Source organism: Papaver somniferum, chromosome 1 (genome assembly GCF_003573695.1).
Source record: "Papaver somniferum cultivar HN1 chromosome 1, ASM357369v1, whole genome shotgun sequence".
NCBI lineage: Eukaryota > Viridiplantae > Streptophyta > Magnoliopsida > Ranunculales > Papaveraceae > Papaver > Papaver somniferum.
The window spans coordinates 45,264,435-45,290,283 of NC_039358.1; the positions used below are offsets into that span (position 1 = coordinate 45,264,435).

The following is a 25,849-nucleotide window of genomic DNA, read 5'->3' on the forward strand; positions in this document are numbered from 1 at the left end:
GCAAACTTAGTGGTTAAAGTTCTGAAATTGGTTAAGTATGTTTTCATACTCATCAACAAATACATTTATGAACTAAGGAATGCAATCTTTGCAAAGCGTGGCTTAATGTTCATGAATTGATTCTCATGAATCAATCCGATTTTGATTCATTTGGTTCATATATATTTCTGTGAAATAGTGAACAATTGAACAACTCTATTTGAAACATAATTATATTCATTTGATTATATTTCATGATTGATTGATCATCATATTTGATCTAGAAGTGTTAGATGAATGTGGTTAAGACAAAAGTGTTCATATGGCTAACTTGTGTTAACTGTTATTGAGCCAACTCAATATACACATTTAGGTACAGTTACCCATATCTAAATGAAAGTATATTTCATTTGTGTGTAACAAGCTAAAACCATCTAACGGTGGAGACATATTGCTTTGGTTGTAAGCTGACTTAGCTTGAATCTTAAATCAGGTTTTCATCTAACGGTGAATATTGAATGCTTTGTTACTAACCTATCTTAGCTTTGATTCTAAGCAAACCTGATTTGAAAGACTATATAAGGGAGAACTCTAACAACTGGAAAACCTAATCACGACACTTTCATGTGTCCTCGTTGCGACTAGAGTCGATTCTCCTTTAACCTAGGTGTTTCCAAAACCATTATAGGTTAACAACTTGAAGACTTCATTTGGGATTCGTGAAGCCAGACCCAACTATTTTCTTTGTAGTTGAGTGATCTGATCTTACTTGTTCTATCGTATTGAGCTTTATCTTCTCTAAGATTTGCTCTCCGATAGGTAAGATATAAAAAGTAATCACAAAGCTCTTTGTCTCATTCTTTGTGATTCCACAATAACTTTGTTAGAGAATAGCTCGGTCAACCTCGCATGCGTTGCTATCTCAAGCATGTTTGTCAATGTTAGTGATCAAAACTATAAGTCTTGATTTATAGCCTACATAGCTAAGTCTCGGACTAGGATAAAAAAGTGTAGTGGAGCTCAAGGAATTCATGGCGATTCATCATACAACAACGAAGATCTATACAAGGAACCGTGGAACTTCATCAACAAAAAGGTATGTGGAGACTTGAACTTATCTATCACTGAAAAGTCTATCTCTTCTATCTCCTACTTCTTATGAGACAAAAGTCGTATGCTATATAGACTAGGTTATACACATTTGATATTTCGAGCTGAGCATTCATTGCTTATCTTTTATCTCGAAATCGTGTGTTGGTAAAGCGTTTCGCTTTGATCAATTTTATCTTCACCTAGTGACGAAAGTCATGAAAAGTTTCAATCACTTTGAGAATTGCTCTGACGTGAATCGGTCTGTGAATAACGGCTACATAGCGTCCTCTGAGAATGTCTCAATGATTGAAATGAGAGTTTAGATTACATAACCATGTATTCCTTGAACCGAAGTTTTCGAACTTTGTTGATCAAGAGAAATCGGGAGGATTGTGGAATTGGCTTGCCAAGTCTGCGAACCTAGTTCGCAGACTCAGTCCGCGAACTGACGGACGTTCTCGACCGAGAATTTCTGCTGGGACTTTCCAAAACTTGTTTGTGTGCTAAGTCCGCGAACTCAGTCCACGAACCCAGTCCGCGAACTGGCGGAAGTTCTGTTTCCGAGAATTTCTGCTGAGTTTGGAAAACTCAACCGATTAACTTAAGTCCGCGAACTTGTTTGTGAACTTAAGAGGTTATGATCTAAAGATGTGCTTTGAACATGAAACATTAAATTACTAAGGAATGATTTATGCAACCCGTGACTATAATGTTCATGAGACGATTCAATCGAATCAACTTTGTTTCAATTGTGTCTTGTGTAGTTACATAATATCTCATAGCAACTGAACAACTCTTGAACTAGTTCGTTTGAGTCAATTGAACTAGTTATGGTGAAGAAGAACAAGGCTAATATGAAATGCTCATATGGTTAACCTTTTTGGGTTACTATGTTGAACCAACATACACGTACACGTTTGGGCATGTTAAACGTCTACCCGAGTGTGTGTGACAAGCTAAGTTTTCGATCTAACGGTTGAGAAATATTAGCTTGAATCTAAATCAGGTTTTCATCTAACAGTGAATAAGGATTGCTTTGTAACTAAGGAAAAACCCTGGTTTGAAGGCTATATAAAGGAGACATCTAGCATTGTGGAAAATTAATCCCCACACGTCTATGTGCTACTAGTGCGCCCGCTAGAGTCGATCTCCATTAACCTTTTATTTTCTTCTCTAAAATCAGGTTAACGACTTAAGACTTCATTGGGATTGTGAAGCCAGACCGATACTACTTTATCGTAGTTGTGTGATCTGATCTTGCATCTTCTATCGTAAGAGTACAATCGATTGATTGACTTGAGATCGTGATAGTTCTCCGGTAGGAAAGATAAACAAGTCACAAACATCTTCATCTCACTGTTTGTGATTCCTCGACAATCCGCTTGTGTAGTCAGGAAGGATTGTAAAGAGGTGATTGATTAATCTAGGCTGTTCTTCGAGAATATAAGACCGGATTATCAATTGGTTCATGTTACCTTGATTTTATATTTTAAGACGGAACAAAACCTAGGGTTTATCTGTGGGAGACAGATTTATCCTCTTATAGACTTTTCTGTGTGAGACAAATCTGTTTATTATCAAGTCTGTGATTTTGGGTTACATCAACTCTTGGTTGTGGGTGAGATCAGCTAAGGGAATCAAGTGCACAATATCCTGCTGGGATCAGAGGTGTAGGAGTACAACTGTACCTTGGACCGGTGGGATACTGATTGGGGTTCAACTATAGTCCAGTCCGAAGTTAGTTTGCAGTAGGCTAGTATCTGTAGCGGCTTAATACAATGTGTATTCAATCTGGACTAGGTCCCGGGGTTTTTCTGCATTTGCGGTTTCCTCGTTAACAAAATTTCTGGTGTCTGTGTTATTTTTTTTCCGCATTATATTTTATATAATTGAAATAATACAGGTTGTGCGTTCGTGATCATCAATTGGAAATCCAACCTTTGGTTGTTGATTGATATTGATTGATCCTTGGATATTGGTCTTTGGTACCGTCCAAGTATTCCTTGTATTTGATAAAGACTCGCTATTGTTTTTAGCTTGAGTAAAAATCAAATCAAGAGAGAGATATTAACTCCTTGAGATAATTTTATCTAGATTAAGTCTGACTGTCTAGTTGATTCTCTAGCAAAGTATTTCGGAGTTAGTCCATACAGATTGCTAATCAAAATATTCGGTGGTGTTGTTAGACCCCCACTTTTTCACTAATAACAACCGAATGGACTCAAGGCGTTCCACATGAGCAAAGGTTTCGTCAAAGTCGATACCCTCCATCTGTGAATATCTTTGAGCGACGAGTCTGGCTTTATTTATGACAATTGTGCCAAATTCATCAGACTTATTCTTGAATATCCATTTGGTACCAACAATATTGATATTGGAGGGACAAGGTACAAGTTCCCATACGTCTTGTCTTTGAAATTGATTTAACTCTTCATGCATGTCATTCACCCAAAAGGGATCGCTAAGAGCTTCATCAATATTTCTCGGTTCTACTTGTGAAAGATAACAACCGAAATTGCAAATATTTTGAAGTTTTCCTCATGTCTTAGCAGTATAATCTCTACCTACAATAATACTGTTGGGATTCCTTTGAACCCAGAGGTGTCGAGGAGGGACACGTTCTTGTTCAATAGGAGCATCCTGATCAATGCTCTTCTTCTCGTCACTAGAAATATCAGGATCAGTAATAGTTGGAATTACTTCAACTGATTCTGGGATTTCTTTGACTTTCTCAATTGTCTCAGTTGGAGGAAATTCATCAGGAGGATTGTCATGATGAAAATTACTAATATCATCAATGATAACATTAGCAGACTCCATCATAACTTGGGTTCTGAGATTAAACACTCGAAAACAACGACTATCAGAGGCATAGCCAAGAAAGATACCTTCATCACTTTTGGTATCAAATTTCCCTCTCTATTCTCGATCTTTTAGAATGTAACACTTAATATCGAACATTATGAGATAGTGTAGGTTAGGGTTTCTACCGTACCACAACTCATAACGAGTGTTTAGGGTTTTAGACCGTAGGTAGACACAGTTGATCAAGTAACATGACGTGAAGACAACTTCTCCCCAAAACCTTAAAGGAAAGTTTTTGTTATGGAGCATTACCCTAGCCATTTACTGAATGTTCATATTCTTTTTTTCTGCAATTCCATTAGCTTGAGGAGTAATGGGTGGTGAGTATTGTTGAATAATCCCCAGTTCGTCATAAAATTCAAACACCTTAATGTCCTTGAATTCAGTTCCACGGTTGCTTCTAAATTTTTTTAGTTTGCGACCTTGTTCGTTCTGGATTCTATTAACAATAATCTTGAATTCATCAAGGGTTTCATTCTTATGAGATAGAAATGCTACCCAAGTGAATCTGGTGTAATCATCTACCATAACTAAAGCGTACTTCTTACCCGTAACCGTAGGTTGTTGAATAGGCCCGAAGGGGTCCGTATGAATTAAATTAAGTGGAGCTTTAGTGAGAATATCTCGAGATGATTTTTGGTGAACTTTTGTTTGTTTACCCTTTTGACAGACACCACATACACCATCAATCTTTGCATTGATTTTGGGAACGCCTCTAACAAGTTCTTTATTAATGATCTTAGTTAGAAGACGATAATCGATGTGACCAAAACGCTCATGCCAAAGATGTGTAGATTTCACCTTAGTCAAATTGCAACAATTACTGAATTGAGTATCCAGAAGATAACAATAGTTTTTACCACGAGTTCCCTGAAAAATTACTTTCCCAGCTTTGTCTATAATGTCACGTCCATTCACATTGAAGAAAACTCTATGGCCTTTGTCACAAATTTGAATAATAGAAAGAATATTTGCAGTCATACCTTTAACGTGTACTACATCATGGATTTGTAGTATTAGTACCCATTTTTGTACTTATTATGTTGTTTTATTTATTTGTAGGAGTTTTTGGAAAAAATAAAGTTTTGTGGCGAAATTGGCTAAAAATGCGGCGTCCGGAGCTCCGTTGAGATGTATTGGAAGTACCCTGGAAATGTCCCGGAGGAACCCCGAAAAAGTGCGGAAAATATCCCGGAAAAATTGCTAAAGGCACCCCTTGGTTGGATAAGGGAACCCCCATGGATATTAACACCCCAAAAATGATGTTTCCACCCAAATTACTAAGGGGACACCACTATTTGCTAAGGGTACACCTTCTTTACGATTTGAAAAAATAAAATTGGCGGGAAAATTGGTTCATCAACTGGCAGAATTTCAATCGACAAAATGAAGGTGTTGTGGTGCGATTCAATGGTTCAAACTTGGTAGGAAGATGTGATATAGCTTAAGGAAAACATTATGGGTGTCAGAATCGATCAATTTAGGCTGGAATTGTCGGTTCGATTCAACAAACTCAAAACAGAGCAACACACACTGAACACGAGCTCAAGTGTGTTTCTGTTGTGCATGGAGTGATGTGGAGGTGCGGGAAAGCTTCTGAGGCATGAAGAAACTAATTTGGAGCGTTTTGGGAGCGAGTTAACGTGTGGAAATTCTATAAATGGTAAGTATTCTCATTTTTGGGCAGCAAAGAATAATCGAATTAAAGAGAAAATATACGCAATCAATGGTCGGATTTCTTGCTCCAAAACACTATAAATACAAGTATCGGTCATTGGGAAGAGGGGTCGAGAGTTTGGGGAAGGCTAGGAAGCAAAAAGAAGCGAAAGAAAATCACACAGTGCAAGTTTCTGCTGCTGCTGAGAGGAAGAAGATGACGAACTGACGCTACAGAAGCGTCGTTCTTCAACAGTTCCCGCTGCAGTTCTATTGTGTCGCTGTTTACAGCGCTGTGTATGTATCGTTCTTTCCTACACTTAAGTTTATGCAGCGCAACAGTTAACAACGCAATTGTAACGCTTATAACTGTTGCGAAATCTCTGTTTAGCATTTTCTCATCATTTTATCAACTTGTTGGGCTATAAAATGGTATATTGAAAAATGATTAATATGAGAGGCTAAACCCCAACACTGGGATGATGGAGGAAGCCGTATTTTATGCATATAAAAATTATATTTAATTCTTTTATGACTTCTTGCACTTTTATTAAATGTTTTATGATTTTTCTTAATTGATTGTCATTTCTTTTGATGGTTTATGCTTGGTCTTAGTACTTTTGATATGCCATGCTTTCAATTTACAGTTAATCTTATAAAAATCTACCTTGGCAAGAATGAGAGTCCTTTTATTTGAACTATAACTGTTTGGAAAAAATATAATAATTATATGAATAATTATGGTGGAATCCTGAATCCTAGTAACTCTTGATCTTGTGACAATATTGTGCATATATTTTTATTTTTAAATCTTTACAAGTCCGAGCAACGAACTTTTACTACCACTTTCAAAACTATAACAAAATGGCGCCGCCGACGCGGACTTGTATATAGATTTATTTTTATTTTTTTTAGGTTTTTTTTTTTAAATTATTTGTTCCTTTTTACTTTGTCTTTTTTTCTTTGATTTACAGGTTCGAAGTGGAGCACTAAGGACTTGGAGAGGAAAAAGCTTAAAGCTTAAAGCGAAAAGAGAAGAAAAAAGGACAATTTTAGGATTTAATTTTTAATTTTTTAATTTTTTTAGAGTGTATGAGGAAAACTGTAATTTTTTTTTTATTTATTTTGGACTTTGGACTTTAAACAATTGGACTTTATTTTTTTTAACCCTACGGAAGGGTATTATTAAAAAAAAATTTATATAAACTGCTAGCAGGGAAGGACGACGATTATTATATCGTCTCGGCCCCTCGGGTTCGTACATGACATAAGAGTCGTGGCCCGAGTCGACTTCAACGGTTCATCCCTCGTCTGGTACGGGAGGTAAGTCAATCGAAACACTCACGAATCTCCTGTAAGCGAGTTACTGTATTCCTTAAGGTGATTCATTGATTGAGGAAGAATTTGGACTGTTTTTAAATTCCTAGTAAAGGGCAAGGCCTGTCCAATACAAGATAAGGGTTTGGATTTCATCACCGCTCCCTTCTTGCCCGCCTTAGGAAAACGAAACCTAACGCGAACCCAAGCTTAAAATTTGGAATAGAACGAGACAGATAGGGTAACGAGCTTAATAGGAAACTTGTTCGAAAAATACTGGTTGATCTTTAAGAACACTCCAAAGTTCATGATGGTTTCTGTGAGTTGAATGCGTGACCGCGCCGCCTTGTGATAGCGGTGAGGACTTGGGTATCAAAGCTCCACTGAGCTTCCCTCGCCTCAATTCAACTTACTTTGACTCGGATTGATTCCAGAAGGGTTTGCACAAATTGCAACGAATTCCCTTTCGAAAGATAGAAGCTGGTCTAGAAACAATCTAAGTGGAGCCATCATGCTTTTTGTTTGCTAGAAATATTTAGGTTTGTTTTGGTGGAGTCAAGTCAGCCTTGTTTGTGATTGTGTAGAATTCCCTTGCAATTAAGAATGTCGAACTGGTATGATAGAAGCCAATACAATGATTATCGACCTGAATTTGAATATGGACATCATCCTTTTTATGACCATGTTGGGAATAGTGGTTGGGAACGCCATCCTTTGGAAGGATATGGGTCATACCATGGTGAGCCCAATTACTATCCACACATGCATCCGAGCAAGAAGATTATAATACTAGTTCTTCATCTCTAGAGGATACAATCAAACTATTGAAAAATAGTCCCTATTATGATCCTTCTGAACCTGTTCTTCCTCTAGAAGAGTCTCTCAAACAATTAACTGAGAATACAAATAGGTTTGTGTTAGAAATGAATAAACAAAATGCACCCATGAGTGAACCTTCTATACACGATACCATAAGGAAGTCATGTGAGTCGATTCAAAAGCTTTTATTAGAGGCTCAGAACAGAACTGCTCAAGATAGTCTTAATTTCCAATATAGTGTTTCTCACAGTACCCTTGAAAATGAGGATAGTTATTTGCATAATCAAGATGCCGAGGTTAGAATTGGTAACACTACTTTTTTAGATGAGGTTCAACCATTTTCATGTTATTATGATGAGGATAGTGCTGATGAAGAATTTAACACATATAGGTATAGTGATCAGGAATCTGTTACTCCAATTGAGCTTTACAATGATACTACTATTTCTAGTTCAGATCCTAATAATTTTAACAATTATTCACCTATTCAAAAGGACAAGGATTTGACTAGAAATATCCCCGTTTTAGACGATGTAGTATTTCCTGTTTACAAAGCCGATAATGATTTAGAGGAACGAGTTTATTCTGAGAATAATGTTTTAGAGTCTAGCGATTTAGAAACAATAGTCTTAGACGAAGAAGATGAACTCGTAGAGATGAGTGAGGATGAACCTGACTTAGAAGAATCAATTGACCATTTCCAGGAATCTGATGACCTAGAAATTAGGGAAGTTGTGACTAGTCTTTCTAGAGACACAGAAAACTCTAAGTTTGGGGGTGATTATCATTATCCATGTGCTTTAACTCTTAGAAAGTTCCCTTGTGTAGGACTTGACATTTGTGCCTCAACCATCTTACAAGATTATCTTCGTACACTTTTACCTGAACCTAATGATGTCCAAAGAGAAGCTCAGTTGTTAGAAACCCATCCTCTGGTTGATGTGGTTAACCCAGGCTATGATACCCAGATTGACTTTGTTTTCCCACCAAATAGTTCTCTTCCAACTGTGGGAACGTTTCAAATGAGTCGAATATTAAGTTCTGAGACTAAGCGTAAGTACTTTAGGTTAATAGAATCGACACATTTTCCTAAGAATGACCACTACTCTCACTGTGGTCAACTTTGTAAGTCATATCTGATTGACTTAGAGGATCCACAATTATTTAGGTTATTACTTCGTGATTCTAAGTTCGTATTTGAGTTTTTACAGACTCTAAGACCTAGTGATTCGGATCCCATCTATGAAGAAACGCAGCCAATGAAAATATTCTATTTAGACCTTTCATAGAACCTGAACCGCAATTAGCGGTAGTTATCAGGAAACTAAGTAAGGGCATGCTAGTCTTGTTCACTTTCTTGGTTCATTGCAGTTTCCTTTGGTCAGCTCTATTTAGTTTTGAAGACCCACAGTTATTTCGACTGTTACTTTATGGTTCCTAAGTCTGGCTGAAGACTTTAAACTTAGCACTTCTTGGGAGGTAACCCAATCTCACGCAACACGGTAATATCCTTCCTTAACTCTTTTACTTCAAATAATAACCGTTTCTCCTTGTTTATGTTTTTAATTTTATCTTTAGAACATTGAGGACAATGTTAGATTTAAGTTTGGGGGTATTGGGAGAAACTTTTTAGTTGCGTAATAAATAAACTCCAGAGCCTAGAAATTTATGCGTATTGAGGATGGCACTAACCAATCTAAGTGGATGGAAGCATTTTGGTTTTAGGAGTTGAGGGACCAATCTGACTAGATGGAAACATCTAAAGAGTCTATTCATAATAGCACAGAGCTCAGGTGTTAGAAATAACATGATAGTTTCGCCATATCTCGTTGAGTCCTTTTCATTTATGTTTCTATTTTATTTTATTTTTAAACTATGTTTCTCTAGGTGGGGCTCACGATTCAAGTTGTTACCACTGCTAGGGTAAAATAGAGTGACTGAGTATTGAAAGAAAAATAATTGAAAAAAAAAAGTTATGAAAAAGAAAAAAAATATTGAAAAAAAAAAAAAAAAAAAAAATTAGACCAGACCATTTGACCAAACGGAATAAAATTCAATAAAGTCGACCACTGGAACCCTTGTATATGCCAGTTGTGTTGACCTAAAGTTAGGATTATCGAACACTAGTTCCCTTGTATATGCCAGTGATTTGATATTAGTCAGATTATCTCAGTCATTTAGGATAGGTTTATTTTGGCAGTGGCCTTAAGACAGATATGAGAAACATCGTTCACCTAGTTAACATCAAAACCATCTATATTTTTTCTATATCCATCTCTTTTTCTATCCATATGATTAGTCTGACTCCGAATATGATGTCCATCGTGAAACTATCTTAGTAGAGCTCTGTAATTATATGAATTTTAGTATACTTGGGTGCAAACTCGTATACAGCAATTGGAAATTCGCATCAGGGTACTTCCTTCTGTAATTAATAAGTATGCCAACCAAGAAGGTTCTTTAGTGCTTTCCAAAATTTTGCGTAGATAGTTAGCGTCTGGAGTAATGATTTTGTGGGTATATCTCTGGTAATCCCTCCCGAGACTATAACTCGGCCACTAGGGCCACCTAGGGGTTTAAAGGCTTATTGCATATGCTAAATGCAATCGACGATGCCTGCGAAAGTGAGTTAGAATTTTATTTTGTAGTTTTAATTTGCTCGGGACTAGCAAATAATAAGTTTGGGGGTATTTGATAGACGCATTTATGTGTCTAATATAGTCCAATTGTATATAGTATTAGTACCCATTTTTGTACTTATTATGTTGTTTAATTTATTTGTAGGAGTTTTTGGAAAAATAAAGTTTTGTGGCGAAATTGGCTAAAAATGCGGCGTCCGGAGCTCCGTTGAGGTGTACCGGAAGTACCCTGGAAATGTCCCAGAGGAACCCCGAAAAAGTGCGGAAAATATCCCGGAAGAATTGCTAAAGGCACCCCTTGGTTGGATAAGGGAACCCCCATGGATATTAACACCCCAAAAATGATGTTTCCACCCAAATTACTAAGGGGACACCACTATTTGCTAAGGGTACACCTTCTTTACGATTTGAAAAAATAAAATTGGCGGGAAAATTGGTTCATCAACTGGCAGAATTTCAATCGACAAAATGAAGGTGTTGTGGTGCGATTCAATGGTTCAAACTTGGTAGGAAGATGTGATATAGCTTAAGGAAAACATTATGGGTGTCAGAATCGATCAATTCAGGTTGGAATTCTCGGTTCGATTCACCAAACTCAAAACAGAGCAACACACACTGAACACGAGCTCAAGTGTGTTTCTGCTGTGCATGGAGTGATGTGGAGGTGCGGGAAAGCTTCTGAGGCATGAAGAAACTAATTTGGAGCGTTTTGGGAGCGAGTTAACGTGTGGAAATTCTATAAATGGTAAGTATTCTCATTTTTGGGCAGCAAAGAATAATCGAATTAAAGAGAAAATATACGCAATCAATGGTCGGATTTCTTGCTCTAAAACACTATAAATACAAGTACCGGTCATTGGGAAGAGGGGTCGAGAGTTTGGGGAAGGCTAGGAAGCAAAGAGAAGCGAAAGAAAATCACACAGTGCAAGTTTCTGCTGCTGCTGGCGAGAGGAAGAAGATGAAGAACTGACGCTACAGAAGCGTCGTTCTTCAACAGTTCCCGCAGCAGTTCTATTGTGTCGCTGTTTACAGCGCTGTGTATGTATCGTTCTTTCCTACACTTAAGTTTATGCAGCGCAACAGTTAACAGCGCAATTGTAACGCTTATAACTGTTGCGAAATCTCTGTTTAGCATTTTCTCATCATTTTATCAACTTGTTGGGCTATAAAATTGTATTTTGAGAACATGATTAATATGAGAGGCTAAACCCCAACACTGGGATGATGGAGGAAGCCGTACTTTATGCATATAAAAATTATATTTAATTCTTTTATGACTTCTTGCACTTTTATTAAATGTTTTATGATTTTTCTTAATTGATTGTCATTTCTTTTGATGGTTTATGCTTGGTCTTAGTACTTTTGATATGCCATGCTTTCGATTTACAGTTAATCTTCTAAAAATCTACTTTGGCAAGAATGAGAGTCCTTTTATTTGAACTATAACTGTTTGGAAAAAAAATATAATAATTATATGAATAATTATGGTGGAATCCTGAATCCTAGTAACTCTTGATCCTGTGACAATATTGTGTATATATTTTTATTTTTAAATCTTTACATGTCCGAGCAACGAACTTTTACTACCACTTTCAAAACTATAACAGTATCAGAACAGGCAAACACGTTCAAGACCTAACAAGTTTGTGTTTGTAGCGATCTGACTCTATGGACATAAGTGCTATCTCTATTAACGTACCACCAGTCCTCTATGGCTTAAACTATCTATGTGGAAAGTTTTTATGCACACTTTTCTTCAGTCGCGTGACTTCCAATCATGGATATGTGTTGTGAATGGCTATGAGATTCCCGTTGTTATGGAAAGAGATGTTATTGTACCAAAAGATTTATGTATGTACAATACCGCCGAGTTAGTTGCTGCAAGGAAAAACTCCGACGGGTTGAACGCCATCCTACATGTTGTTTCCCTAAACTTTAGACATCATGTGATCTCATGCACTACGTCTAAAGAAGCTTGGGATACTTTAGAAAGCGTATTTGAAGGTAACCCCAGTGAAAAGGAAGCTAGGCTTCAAAACCTTAATTCTGAATGGGAAGACCTTTTTATGGCAGAAGAAGATTCGTTCGACGATTTTGGGTAGGACAAATCCTGAAGAGGAAATTGTGATGAAAATCCCTCGATCACTGCCATCCAGATACGAATCTAAAAGACATGCCGTCGTTGAAGGAAATAACCTTAATATTCTTTCACGAAACACACTGGTCGGAAAAATTAGAATTTTCGATCGCGAATATATGGCAAGAGATGATCATCATTTGCTTGGCAACCGTGTCATCATCTCCTGATCATAAATCTTGTCATCCAAAATTGACGAAAGAGAAAAGTGAGAATTGCTTTATTTCTACGTTGTCTTTGTTTATACAAAAACTTAAGAAGATCCTCAGATGTAGTAAAAGAAAGTCTTAAAAGGAAACTTCGTTAGTCAATATAAAGGATAAGAATACCAAGAAGAGCCGTATTAATGAAACTGGTCTTATGTGTGTTCAAGCCTCTTCGAAAAATCCTGAAACGGAGATAAGAGATATAACTAAAGCATGGATGAATACTCTTTCTTATTGTCCTGAGGAAATCTATGATTGCTCTCTCAGTCTTTTTTCTGAAAATCATTCTCATGATTCCTTCTTGACATGTCCGCCTGTGTTGGATCAGAAAACCTCTCCTGATTTAGTGTTGAACTACAGGAGTTTTTCGGAAAAGAGTCTACCAAATCACTCTGTTCAGTTGAGTTCACCTCAGGATCATCTTAGCACGTTAAATCAAAAACAATCCTTCCTGGATAACCGTAGTATGTTGAAAACAAATAGGAAGTCTACCTTTCATCAAAAGGTGTTTTCAAAAACGGTGCAAAATTTCCAAAGATCTGCAGTCAAGTTTTCTAAAACTCTAATCACAATGGATAAGCGGAAACCTAGTGAAATGGGTGGTTTCTCTCTTTGCAAAGATTATCCCAGTCCAATCTTGGATTGGAGGCCTTATGCTCAGTAATCTTGTTGAAAAATGATTCTTGTGTTCTCTTCCTCTTATACAAGAATCATAATATACAAGGGGACTGTAACATATTTTTTTGTGCTTTTCAGGTCTTGTTCGTAAACGGCTTCAGCTTTTTTGATAACCAACTTCTGTTAGGATTTGGTAAAAAGGGTGTTTCTGGGAATTCTACACCTGTATACCTTTTAAAAGGCTCTACCTCTTCAGCACTCTCATTTCATCCTCTCTATCATGTCCTCCTCTAGTCTTTCAAGTAAAGAAAGTGATGTATGGACAACTCTATTTCCCTCAAATAAGATTCGTTTCGATTCTTCTGACAGTGAGATGTGCTATGACAAACATGTCTCTTCTTCTGATGAGAACCCTTCTGTCTCTCAGTTTGATAATCTCTCTCTAACCATGAATCGTTTTGGAACAAGTTCGTGCTCTGAAAAATGAACTTGAAGTGTCTTCCAAAAAACTTGAGGAGAAAATGGATAGTCTTGAATCAAGGATTGACCTAATCGAAGATGAGCTTGAAGAATATAGGGAATACGAGAAGAATATTCAAGGTAAGTGAAATGATTGATAAGAGGTATAGATACCTAGTATGTCTTCTTTTTGGATTAGTTGGAAGAATAACTAGTGCTTTGAATAGCGATGATTGTGACTACACATAGCTATTTTTGTTTTCATCTTTTATGTTATTTTTTAGGTTTATTGGTATTAAATTCTAAAAATATTTGGAGGATGATGTTTATTGCAGTATTTTAATGGTTTGTGATATTGCAATATTTTATGGGATATGTATTGTTTACGTCCGTGAACTTGAAGGTCCCATATTGCAGTCAAAAGTAAAGTCGTTCATGAATCATATTCGTATTGATGAAAGGACGAATGGATTTTGACAATACAAAAGTTATGCCTATGCAGTCATGTATTTGATGGAAAATAGGATAAAATCTTTTGTTCAACAAGGATAAAGTCTATTATGTCATTATGATGGAAAATAGAATAGATCCTTGTATGTTATCCACGGTATTGATCTTCATTGATCCATTTTATTATGTTTTACCGTGAAGGCTCCATTGTGTGTCTTATGTTGAGCACCTTACAACTAAGTCGATTTACCTTGGCTTTGTTGGTTGTTCCATAAGATGTATATGTCGAGCATTAGGAACTAAATTAATCAACTAGTTTGGTTATTTAGTTAGTCCATAAGTCTTTTCTTATGTTGAGTACATGTACGGTTAAGGTTGTCATATTCTATGATGAACTTAGTCGGGGTTCCATAAGTTCTCTTATGTTGAGCCCAAAATAATTAAATTGATTACTTCGGTGATTAGTTTGGTTGTTTGTATTCCAATTAGATTAATTATAGGTTCTCTTGTAATTAATCTAGTTGAGTTTTCATATATTCCACAAGTTCTTGTGTTGAGTATATGAAAGGATACACTATCATGTTCTTTGGTTAATGTAGTCATATATTCCGTAAGGTTTTCCTTATGTTGAGTATTTGAACGGTTAAGTTAGTCATCTCCGTGTGATTGACTTAGTCGTAGCTCCGTGAGTTTACTTATGTTAAGCACTTTCAATTAAATTGATCACTTTTGTGGTTTGATTTAGTTACGTATTCCAATTGAATTAATCATGGGTTTACTTGTAGTTAATTTGGTTGAGCTTTGGATATAGAAAATCATTCCTATGGTTTTTGGTGTCCAATAAAAAATCCTTCTTTTCTTTCGAAATTAAGGTCGCTCTTGTTGTTCTCTCGGGAATGACGTCAAATAGGGGAGAGTTCTTTTGAACTTGTGCTTAATGGTAATATCTTCCGGGGAGTGCGGCTGTGGAATTTTATAGGGGTTATCTTGTATCTTAAAACTCCTTGATGAATGTTGTTAGCTTCGGCTATTAGATTGCATCTAAATTAAGTTGGTATGTATTTTTCTTTTGGTCATGAAATGTCACTTGTGGAAATTTCATTATGATCCCATTCTTGTACCTTTGCCAATTTTATTGGCAAAAAGGGGGAGAAATATTGTAGTTCACACTACAAATACATATGGTTTTCGGATCATTGTGTAAGGGGGAGTGGTTTCCATGATCGAGATGGAGTATTGACTAAGGGGTAGTGATACATATCACCGTAGTATTATTGTTAAAGTCGTGATACAATTGGACTTTTATGTTATAATACTATGTCACTGTATAATAATGATCGAGAATCTTGATTTCTCTCATTGTTATAGCTACGTATCTTCAACGACGACGGTGCTAAACTTACAACCTTTGGGATCATTGGAGTACTTGGAAGGACGAAGATTTCAAGGAACGTTGAAGATTAGACTATGGAATAGGAGCCATTAAAGTTTATCTTTTTTGTACTCCATATGTATTAATAGTTTTGTCACTAAAATTGACACAATGAGAGATTGTTAGAGCATAGCTCGGTCAACCTCGCATGTGTTGCTATCTCAAGCATGTTTGTCAATGTTAGTGATCAAAACTATAAGTCTTGATTTCTAGCCTACATAGCTATGTCTCGGACTAGGATAGAAAAGTGTAGTTGAGCTCAAGGACTTCATGGATCATACAACGACGAAGATCTATACAAGGAACCGAACTTCATCAACAAAAAGGTATGTAGAGACTTGAACTTATCTATCACTCAAAATTATATCTCTTATATATCCTACTTCTTATGAGACAAAAGTCGTATGCTATATAGACTAGATCATACACATTTGACATTTCGAGCTAAGCATTCATTGCTTATCTTTTATCTCGAAATCGTGTATTGGTAAAGTGTTTCACTTTGATCAAGTTTATCTTCACCTAGTGATGAAAGTCATGAAAATTTTTAATCACTTTGAGAATTGCTCTGACGTGAATCGGTCTGTGAATAACGGCTACGTAGCGTCCTCTGAGAATGTCTCAATGATTGAAATGAGAGTTTAGATTACATAACCATGTATTCCTTGAACCGAAGTTTTCGAATTTTGTTGATCAAGAGAAATCGGGAGGATTGTGGAATTGGCTTGCCAAGTCCGCGAACCCAATCCTCAGACTTAGTCCGCGAACTGTCGGAAGTTCTCGACCGAGAATTTATGCTAGATTTTCCAAAACTCGTTTGTGTGCTAAGTCCGCGAACCCAGTCCGCGAACTGGCGGAAGTTCTCTTTCCAAGAATTTCTGCTGAGTTCGGAAAACTCAACCGATTAACTTAAGTTCGCGAACTTGTTTGTGAATTTAAGAGGTTATGATCTAAAGATGTGCTCTGAACATGAAAAATTAAATTACTAAGGAATGTTTTATGCAAACCGTGGCTATAATGTTCATGAGCCGATTCATCGAATCGAATCATCTTTGTTTCAATTGTGTCTTGTGTAGTTACATAAGATCTCATAGCAATTGAACAACTCTTTAACTAGTTCATTTGAGTCATTTGAACTAGTTATGGTGAAGAAGAACAAGATTAATATGAAATGCTCATATGGTTAACCTTTTGGGTTACTATGTTGAACCAACATACACGTACACGTTTGGGCATGGTTTTCACGAACCCAGTAAACGTATACCCAAGTGTGTGTGACAAGCTAAGTTTTCGATCTAACAGTTGAGAAATATTAGCTTGAATCTAAATCAGGTTTTCATCTAACGGTGAATAAAGATTGCTTTGTACCTAAGGAAAAACCCTGATTTGAAGTCTATATAAAGGATACATCTAGCATTGTGAAAAACTAATCCCCACACGTTTGTGTGCTACTAGTGCGCCCGCTAGAGTCGGTCTCCATTAACCTTTGGTTTTCTTCTCTAAAATCAGGTTAACGACTTAAAGATTTCATTGGGATTGTGAATCCAGACCGATACTACTTTATCGTAGTTGTGTGATCTGATCTTGCAACCTCTATCGTACGAGTACAATCGATTGATTGGCTTGAGATCGTGAGAGTTCTCCGATAGGCAAGATAAAGAAGTCACAAACATCTTCGTCTCACTGTTTGTGATTCCTCGAAAATCCGCTTGTGTAGCCAGGAATGATTGTAGAGAGATGATTGATTAATCTAGGACGTTCTTCGGAAATATAAGACGACATTATCAATTGGTTCCTGTTCACCTTGATTTTATATCAAAAGACGGAACAAAACCTAGGGTTTATCTGTGGGAGACAGATTTATCCTTTGATAGACTTTTCTGTGTGAGACAGATCTGTTTATTATCAAGTCTGTGATTTTGGGTTGCAGCAACTCTTGGTTGTGGGTGATATTAGATAAGGGAATCAAGTGCGCAGTATCCTGCTGGGATCATAGGCGTAGGAGTACAACTGTACCTTGGATCGGTGGGAGACTGATTGGGGTTCAACTATAGTCCAGTCCGAAGTTAGTTTGCAGTAGGCTAGTGTCTGTAGAGGTTTAATACAGTATGTATTCAATCTGGACTAGGTCCCGGGGTTTTTCTGCATTTGCGGTTTCCTCGTTAACAAAATTTCTGGTGTCCATGTTATTTCTTTTCCGCATTATATTTTATATAATTGAAATAATACAGGTTGTACGTTCGTGATCATCAATTGGAAATCCAACTTTTGGTTGTTGATTGATATTGATTGATCCTTGGACATTGGTCTTTGGTACCGTCCAAGTTATTCCTTGTATTTGATAAAGACTCGCTATTGATTTTATCTTGAGTAAAAATCAAATCAAGAGAGAGATATTAACTCCTTGAGATACTTTTATCTAGATTGAGTATGACTGTCTAGTTGATTCTCTAGCAAAGTATTTCGGAGTTAGTCCATACAGATTGTTAAACGAAATATTGGGTGGTGTTGTTAGATCCCCGCTTTTTCAAGCTTCTTCTACTATCATATAGTTAAGTTATATATTGTGAGGTGATTGATATTTTTAGGCTGCTCTTCGGGAGTATAAGACCAGATTAGCAATTGGTTCTTGTTCACCTTGATTTATCAAAAGAATGAACAAAAACTTCATAGGTACTTCTATGGGTCTATCTATCATAATAGAGTTATTTGTGGGAGACAGATTTGTTTATAAGTCTCCGACTTTGGGTCGTAGCAACTCTTAGTTATGGGTGAGATCAGCTAAGGGAATCAAGTGTGCAGAATCCGGCGTGGTTCAAGAGGTGTAAGGAACGCGACTGTACCTTAATCGGTGTGAGACTTGGTTAGGGCTCAACTGCATTCTAGTCCGAAGTTAACTTGTAGTAGGCTAGTGTCTGTAGCGGCTTAATACAGTGTAGTGTTCAAAACTGAACTAGGTCCCGGGGTTTTTCTGCATTTGCGGTTTCCTCGTTAACAAAATTTCTGGTGTCTGTGTTATTTCTTTTCCGCATTATATTTATTTATATAATTGAAATATTGTAGCGCCCCCAAAGCTAGCAGCTGACTAATCCAAGAGATTAACTAAATAAAGAGGCACTAAGAATCTAAATCATTTACTTAAACATTCAATTAAGAAATGTGCTACAAAACGTAACCCAAAACTAGCCCCGCTCAGAAATATATATACAAGAACTTCTCTCAAATGATACATATAAAATAGTCATTTGGTTTACAAATATAATATGCAACATAATAAGCATAGCTGAAGTTAACTAACTAACGAACACAACTCCTCGAAGCTTTCGCTGCGCAACTCTGATCTGTATCTGAAACTGAAAGTGGGAATGGGTGAGCACATCATCCCTAAAAGGGGTGACCCGTAGGAATAACATTCAACTTTCATGCAATCATTGGAAATGATTTGAAAACAATTCTTGTTTTCCCTAAACACTAAACACAACCAATTCACATAGGTAAACAATCATGTATATGAAATTAACTCCTTCCAAACAATATATAATATGGTGACTCGTTCAGCCGTTCCGCACCTAGATAGCTATATGGTGACTCAAGCCGCACCTAGTTATTGCATAAAAGCTCGAAAGTAAATAAATATAAATGAAGGAGCAGTATCCTATATACCACAGATGGAAATTCTCATTTTCAAACAATCAAATGAAAATTCTCATTTCCCGGACAATTCATAAAGATGAGCAAAGCATTACGATTCCATTCCAATCAATGGAAAGATTAAAAGAAATAACAGAACTTTCGTAATTTCAAAGTTAAACAATGCATGGAAAGCACAACCAAACAATGCATGAATTTGTTAAACATAAACTTTGGTAAAAGAAAATAACAATAATCACAAAAGAGTTAGATATAAATTTTCACCTCTTTTGATGACAAGTCACGCCTACCTCGAGATCCGCGATCCACTGGTTCATCCTTTGAATCGATCGTTGTTAATAACTAACTGTTAATCATACAAGAACTCTAAGAATCTATCCAGAATGGCTCACACAAGAATCATACAAGAATCATATAGTTCTATCTAATGGTTCTAGGCCCATTATGATACTACACATCTTCATTACCCATCTCTTGCATTTCTAAACTTCTACTAATTCAATTAGGTCGATTCTAAAGTCCAATAGCTAAATCTTATGAACATCGAACATCTACAACTTTGTAGAGGAATCAAATGCTAAATCAGACCATAAGGGTCCAATACGTCAAAATAGGAAACTAACTATAATCCCAAGCCCAACAAACCATCTCCATAAACTAAGGCCTGGTCAATCTGTTCAGCTAACGGTCAACGGGGTCAATTAGCAGTCAACATAAGTCATGGTCAAGGTCCAGGGTCAATGGTCAAAGAAACCAACTCAGTCAAGGTCAACTGAGTCAAACCGATTCAACTCAGTTAGGTCAGCTAAGTCAGATCAGTCAGATAATCTCAAGGCATGAGCCTTTGCTCAGGCCAACACAACTGTAACATCATTTCTCACTAATCTATTTCAAGCCTGCATCTTAGTTCAACTTCAACATACTCTTCTTTACATAGTTACTCAAATTCTATTTCTATAACATTATCATAACACATTCATTCAAAGCAACGATTCATAACTCATTTACAAAACTAAACTCAGTTTACCTGCAATTGCAGCTTTAGGCAAAACTCTTTCTACAATCATTCATCTAAAACTTTCGCTGCAAACACTAACTGTAATCCTCTCACTACCATATCAGTTCCACCTTCCCTGCTTCCAAACTCACAACACACAAACAACACCAACATGTACAGATTCTAAATCTCCACTAGCCACTGATATCCCCTACAACTTCGACAATACCACTATCAGCTGAGCAAAACACAATTGCATTCATACCACTGCCTTAAACTCAACTCAACACTACCACAACTAAACTCATTCAATACTCAGTACTAACACTACCTTCAACAATTACAACTCCAGCACCCCTGCACATGCGAATACCAACACCAACAGTTCCATTCATGTGAATAACACCAATAACAACTTCAATTATCCATTTCAATCAACTCAATCCCTAAGCACTGACCATTTCTTCTTTCTCAGCAACACACACAACACCAATTAAACCAACATCATCATCATTTGTACTTACCCACAAGAATACTACCAATACTTCTGAAATTTCATAACCAACAGCTCCATGCAAACTTCAATCCAGTCAAGACTCAAATATATAGTTCACATCAATCTAAGATACAACTACATATCCATCTCTGTCATAGCCATTTCAATTACCGGCTCTAAACAATCACATATAGTCAAACAATGAAGCTGAATAACTAATTTGAATCATCTCAGAGAAACAATTACCTCAGATTAGTTCTACACAGGCAACTGAGGTCGAATTCTTTATTCCTTTGTCTCAGCTCAACCAATCATAACAATCTAAAACCTCCAGAACCTCTAATCTTCCCCATAAACTCTCTACTTCATCTTTTACATCTTCTTTGAATTTCTTACAAACCCTAACTCACTAATTCCTCATCAACACAACTTCAAATCACTCAATTAAACATAAACCCATCTCAAATTCCATCTTATTCCTCATTAATCGAACCTCTAAACAATCCTCTAAGAAACCCCAACTCTTTGATTCTTCGATTCATCTTCAGAACAACATCATATTATCAAATACAACATCAACCCAATCGATCTTCATCCATTATCAACTCGAAATCATCATCGGTTCCACACAGAAATGAATTTGAATATCAGTACCCTAATTGATTCTCTCTGATTTACTTTTTCTTGTAACTCTGAACCAACAGCTTCAATTAACACCACCACATCATCACCTTCCTCATCTACATGATAGACACATTTTTGTGTCTAATTTGTCTCGATTCTATATATTGATAGTGCTCATTTTTGTACTTATTATGGTATTTTATGTGTGTGTAGATATTTTTGGCCAATAAACATTTTTGGAAAAATCTGCTCGAAAAGTTGCGCGGGGCACCCCCGGAGGACACTTGCTATTCGGACCCCTCAAACGGATAAGGGGCGACCAATTACTAAGGGGCATCCATTTCAGGGCAGTTGCTAAAGGGAGACCAGCAAATGATAGGGGGAGGTCACTTTCTTCTCAAAATTCGAATATTTTTTTGGCGGGAAAAATAACCAGTGAGCAACCAAATTTTCGTTTGGATTTCGAAGATGTTTGAGTGAGATTCAATCGCTGAAATTTGCTGGGCTAGACGTGATTCAACTAAACAAGCCTGGTATGTGCGCTGGAATCAATCGAATTGGGCTGGATAATCCAAAATAAGGAAACAGAGTTTGAGTTTTGCACGGGTCTCTGTTTGGGTTGATTTTTGGTAATTCAGGGAGACTAAACGCGTGAAATTGTTTCCTAAGGTAGTATTCTATCTAAGGAAGAGTTTAAGACAATCGGGAAAGCTCAGAATTGGCTAGGGAAGTCGGCAGAAGAGATTATTGCCGTGACTTGCACGTAAAGAAAAAGCGAGAATTAATCGCTATTTTTAGGTTTCTGAGTAGTATAAAAGGTGTGTTTAAGTCCCAGGAAAGGTAACGAAGTTATTGGAGCAGTTGCAGAGGAGTTAGAAACACTACAGAGCCATATTGATCAAGTTGCAGGAAACCGTATTCTGCTGCTGCTGCTGCTGAAGAACATCCGCTGCAAATAAGAACGTCTCAAATTTGTAACGCTGCTACAGTGACTTCTTTAACAGTCAGTCCTTTGTCTTGCAACGCCAATACATCGTTGCAAACATCCAGTGTTATAGTTTTTCATCTTTAATCAACTTTTGAGCAACAAACATGTATTTTGAGCAAGTGATTAATATGAGGAGCTAAACCCCATTGCTGAGGCGATAGAGGAAGCTATTTTTCCAACAAGAAGTGGTATATTCTATTTTATTTATTTATTTGCAATTATTTTATGATTATTTGCCTTGGTTGAAAATTGTTTGAATGATCCTTGTTAAGCAATTGTGATTTCTTTTGATAGAACATACTTGGACCTAGGTTTTTGATGTTTTGCTTTGGATTTACACTTGTTATTTTGAGAATCTACTAGTTGCAATAAGTTAGAATCAACTTGAACGAGAAAATTGCATAAATATAAATATTGGGATTAAATCACTTTGAACTTGAAAATAGTGGAATCTTAGCCTCAGTGTTCTTTTAATATTGATATCATCTTTGATTGAGTTTGTGACAATTTTTAGTTTGTTTTCTATTTTAGTTTTAGAATTTAAGTCTATATTTTATCCTTCGCAAGTCTGAGAATCGAACCACTTTTACCACTATCTCAAAACACATCAATTTTTGGCGCCGCCGACGCGGATTTGCTTTTAGGGTTTTTAGACTTAGTTTTCTTTTATTTTTTTATTTTTTAGGTTTTTTATTTTTGTTCTTTTTTACGTTTTTGGGTATTTGTCTTTTTCTACAGGTTTTGGATCATAAAGCGAATTGAGCCAAGGAGTTTGGTGATTTCGTAAAGACTGGAACTTGGAGCAAAGATTAAAGCGAAAAGAACGAAAAGACAATTTCTTTTTAGATATTTTTTTTATTTTATTTTTTAGGGTTTGTTTATTTTTCTTTATTAAAAAAAAAGAGAGAGAACTGTATTAGGGTTTGCTATTTTTGTAATTTTTTCTTTTCTTTTTGGACACTTGGACATTGGACTTTGGACATTATTATTTTTAAACCCTAAGGAAGGGTTGGTTTAAATACAAACTGTGTGCAGGGAAGGACGGTGATTACGATATCACCTCGGCCCCTCGGGTTCGTACATAACATAGGAGTTGTGGCCCGAGTCGACTTCAGCGGTTCTTCGCCCGTCTGGTACGGGAGGTAAGTTTTTCGAAACACCCGCGAATCCCTGTCAGCGGGTTTACTGTATTCCTTAAGGTGAATATATGTGAGGACTTGAATACGGTTGCTTTTAATTCCTAGTAAAGGGCAAGGACTGGCCATACAAGATAAGGGTTCGGATTTCATCACGTTCTCTTCTTGCCCGCCTTAGGAACACGAAACCAAACGCGAACCTAAGCCTAAAATTTTGACTAGAACGAGACCTATAGGGTAACGAGCTTAATAGGAAAGTCGTTCGAAGAATATTGGTTCTTTTTAGCATACTTCGAAGTTCTTGACGGTTTCTGTGAGTTGAATGCGTGACTGCGCCGCCTTGTAACCGGTGAGGCCTTGGGTATCAAAGCTCCACTGAGCTTCCCTCGCCTTGATTCAACTTACTTTGACTCGGATTGATTCCAGAGGGGTTTGCTCAGATTGTAACGAGTTCCTTTTCGAAAGAATAGAAGCTGGTCTAGTGACAATCTAAGTGGAGCCATCATGCTTTTTGTTTGCTAGAAATTTAGGTTTGATTTGGTTGAGTCAGCCTTGTTTTGTGTTTGCATAGAATTCCCTTCCTTATTCTGTTGCATGCCTGAACGTAAAAGAGACGCCCTAGGTAGATTTGTTAAAGAGAAACCTAGTAGTTCTAAGCGTCTTGATTACCTCAATTTAGAGAGTCCGATTCGTGAAGATTCCGTTTTTGAACGTCCGTTTGAAGAGAAAATCCCTGATAGTCCAATAGCGCCAGAAATGGCAACTTTGAAAGCCTTGTTGAATCCTACTAGGACTACTCGTCCCTCGTGTATCAAGTTACCTGAAACTGAAGCAAATTATGAACTTAAGCCTGGAACCTTACAGTTGCTCCCAATCTTTTTAGGAAAAGAAAATGAAAACCCCTATTTCCATGTTAGGGACTTTGAGGAAATTTGTAGTACCCTGAAAATTAGAAACCTTGATGATGATGCTTTAAAACTCAGGTTATTCCCCTTTTCCTTAAAAGATAAAGCCAAGTTGGATGTATAGTTTGGCTTCCGAATCAATTGAAACCTATGAACAACTTACATCCGCCTTTTTGAACAAGTTTTTCCCTAGGCACAAAACCTCGTCTATTAGGACGCAAATCTGCAAGTTTACACAACAGGAGGGAGAATCCTTGTATAGGTATTTGGAAAGTTTCAATGATTTATTAGCCCAATGTCCTCATCATGGTTTAGAAAAGGTTAGGTTAGTTCAGATCCTTTATGAGGGTTTAGATTATCCCACCACAACTACAGTAGAGTCCATGTGTACAGGTGGGTTTGAAAACCAAACAATTGATAATGCGATGACATACTTGCATGAATCGCCGAAAAGACCCAACAATGGGAAAGTAATAGGGTACCCTAGAAAAAAATTCTTCTAGGCAGAGGAAACTTTAATAGGGTAGAAGAAGGCTACGAATCAGATGCCAAAATTGCTGCTACAACAAAAAGGTTAGAAGCTTTAGAAGTGGGTCATACTAGTGGTAGAATAGAGCCTTTTTGGGAAGGCAATACTGTTGAACATCAATCCAATGCTCTCTATAATAACACTAGGTTTGATAACCTTCAGAAGTTTGACCCATATTCAGAAACCTATAATCCTGGCTGGAGAAACCATCCCAACCTTTCATGGTCTAAGGGCCAGAATCAAGGTCAGTCTAGTAACTCTCAAGCTCCCCCAGGTTTTGGATATACTAAGAATCCTTCAGCCCTGTCACAGTTTCAGAACCCTCGGGATAAGAATAGTATGAGTTTAGAAGAGTCTCTTGCTTTGTTAACTCGTAACACTATGCAGTTTCAGCAATCTGTTGCTCAAGGTATAGAAGAAAATAAGAGAATAGGTCAGGCTAACTCTCAGGCTATTTCCGAGTTGAAAACCCAGGTTAGTCATATAAATGAGTCTTTAAGAGAAATATGTAAGTTTCCTAGTCAAACTCAACCCAACCCTAGAGGATATCATGAAGTAGGTGCACAACCATCGAATCAGCTGAATGCTATTAGAACCCTCAGGAGTGGTAGAGTAGTAGACAATCAGGTAAACATGCCCAATAGTGAACATAATGTATTTCACCCCTCAGGATCTCATCCCTCAGGACCGCTAACTGAGGGGACTGATAAAATTTCCAATGATGCTGACTCGGTTCCTGAGAGGTCTGATTCTGTGCCTAGAGCCCCATTTCCCCAGCTATTAGCATCAACAAAGAAGGAATCGAACTTTAATGACATATTGGAGGTTTTTAAGCAAGTTACCATAAACCTTCC

The 25,849-nt window shown here is 37.0% G+C and overlaps 1 pseudogene; it reads right to left on the bottom strand.

Moving 5' to 3' along the window:
* Positions 1-24,679: 24,679 nt before the first annotated feature.
* LOC113341412 lies at positions 24,680-24,779 on the bottom strand (annotated as a pseudogene).
* Positions 24,780-25,849: the final 1,070 nt, after the last annotated feature.